This window comes from Gracilinanus agilis, chromosome 5, assembly GCF_016433145.1.
Source record: "Gracilinanus agilis isolate LMUSP501 chromosome 5, AgileGrace, whole genome shotgun sequence".
Classification (NCBI taxonomy): Eukaryota; Metazoa; Chordata; class Mammalia; order Didelphimorphia; family Didelphidae; genus Gracilinanus; species Gracilinanus agilis.
In genome coordinates, this window is record NC_058134.1 from 213563144 (window position 1) to 213565685 (window position 2542).

Sequence of the window (2542 nt, forward strand, 5' to 3'; positions counted from 1 at the left end):
CCCAGAGTGGGCAAAAGGCCCGGATGCATACCTGGGGACCGAGCTCCAGGATGCAGCATAAAAACACCTTTTCCGACTGGCTAAGCAAGCAGGTCGAGTTGGAGTGGACGAGATGCTGCTGTCCAGAGCGTGACTCGAATCCTGACGGGTAGGAAATGCAGTGCCTGGGAGAAGCCTTAGGCAGAAATGGAGCAGGCAGCTGCCTGCACAGGATGCTGAAAGAGCCTCTGGGAAAGATCTTGCCTCCTCCTGTCACCAGGTACCTCTGGTAGAAACCTGGTTTCAAATCTTGCTTCCAATACTTAACCTTTCCATGTAACCTAGGGAAAGTCTCTATTTTTCCAGACCGTAGTTTTTCCCAGAATTTTCCTTTCCAGTCTTCTGGAAGGGTTGGTGGGGAGAACTCCAGCTTAGAATGGAGGGAGAACACTGGGATCAGATACCATCCCTTCCTTCTCAGGGGTGTCCCTGGCAGCAGAACCTTTACTGAGGATGGTATCATTCATACAAGAAACTGTGCTAACTCTGGCTGCCAATAGTAATGGCTGGCATCTATTGGCACAACCCTCTCCTTAGGTTTTCCTGTCTGCCCCAGATGACCTTCTTGGGAGGCAGCCCCTTAGGTACCATCATCTAGATTTCAGACAAGGAGGCTGAGTGACTTGCTCATGGCTTCATAGCTTAGTGCCTGAAATAAGATTCTAAGTCTCTTGTTTGTCTTGAACTGGAGACCCAGGGCTCGTTCCTTCGTTCCTTTGTTCGTTCGTTTGTTTGTTCGTTCATTCGTTCATTCCTTCCTTTCTCTCTCACTTCCTTCCTTCCTTTCTCTTTCTTCCTTCCTTTCTCTTCCTTTGTTCCTTTATTCCTTCGTTCCTTCATTCTTTCGTTCCCTTCTCTCTCTGTCTCTCTCTGTCTCTCTCTCTCGTTGTCATGCAAAACACTCTTCCATATTCCATACTGAAACCCCCAAATGAAAACATAAATACATAGGATAGTCTTCTTTGATCTGTATCCATCTGACTCCAACATTTCTTTCTCTGGAGGTGGAGAGCAGTCCCTATTGTAAGTCTTTCAGGATTGTCCCAGATCATTAAATTGCTGAGATTAGCCAAGTTTTCACAGTTGGTCATGATACAATATTACTGTTATGATGTACATTCTTCTTTGGGTTCTGCTTGTTTCACTCTGCATCACTTTACATAGCTCTTTCCAGTTCTTTCTGAAATCATCTTGCTCATCATTCCTTATAGCATAAAAGTATTCCATCATCATCATATACTACAATTTGTTCAGCTATTCTCCAACTGATGAACATCCCCTCAATTTACAATTCTTGCCACCATAAAAGGGCTGCTATAAATATTTTTGTACACATAGGTCCTCTCCCTTTTTTTTATGGTCTCTTTGGTATACAGACCCAATAGTGGTATCACCAGATCAAAGAGTATGCACAGTTTTATAGCCCTTTGGGCATAGTTCCAAGTTACCCTCCAGAGTAGTTTGATCAGTTCATAACTCCATAAAAAATGAATTAGTTTCTCAATTTTCCCACATCCTCTCCAACATTTACTTTACAACACTTTCCTTTACTGCCATATTGGCCAAGCTGATCTTTTCTATTCCCATGGCGGGAGGAGGATTTGCAATGTCTCCATGGCTCTGGTGCTTCCTCCAGGAGACCTTCTTAGATCGCCTATAGCAGTGATGGGCAAACTTTTTAAAGAGGGGCCAAAGGAAAGGAAATGCTCATCTGTCAGTCTGTTTCTAAGGCAACTCTTTCCAAGTTTCATTGTACTGTATCCTACTCATTGTATTCTTCAGATTAGGAATAATGTTTCGTGGCCAGATAGAACCTTTCAGGGGGCCACATCTGGCCCAGGCCGTAGTTTGCCCATCACTGGCCTACAGCTATCACTGTTCCTCACCTCTGCAGATATTCATAGAAGACTCTGTTTGCCAGCATGGAACAGTGGAAAGAGTGCTGGTTCTGGAGGCAGAGGATGTGGGTTTGAATTCTACCTCTAGGATTTCTGTGTACCCTAAATTAAGACATTAACCTCCCTAGGCCTCTCAGATTCCTTCTCTTCCTTCAAAGGCCACAACATTTAATTTTTGATCTTGTATCTCCAATGTTTGGCATACGGTAGATGCTTAATAAGCTCCTGCTGACTGACTGAATGGGTGGGTGTATTTTGGGCACTGGAGACAGTATATACACACATGCATGGAAGTGGAGGATAGAATGCCAAGTTCAAACAAAAGCTGGTGGTTTGTTTTGGATGAAGCATATAAGAGAGATTGACATTAGACGAGACTGGAAGGGTAGGTGAGAGATCAGACTGTGGACAGTTGTCAATGCCAGTGGGGGAGGAGCGAGAATCACATCTTAGAGGCAATAGGGAGCCACCAACTTTGGAGTAGGGGAAACCTTTCATTAGGAGGATTATTTTAACAGCTTTGTGGAAGACAGATTGGGGGAGAGACAAACATATATATATATATATATATATATATATATATATATATATATATATATAGAGAG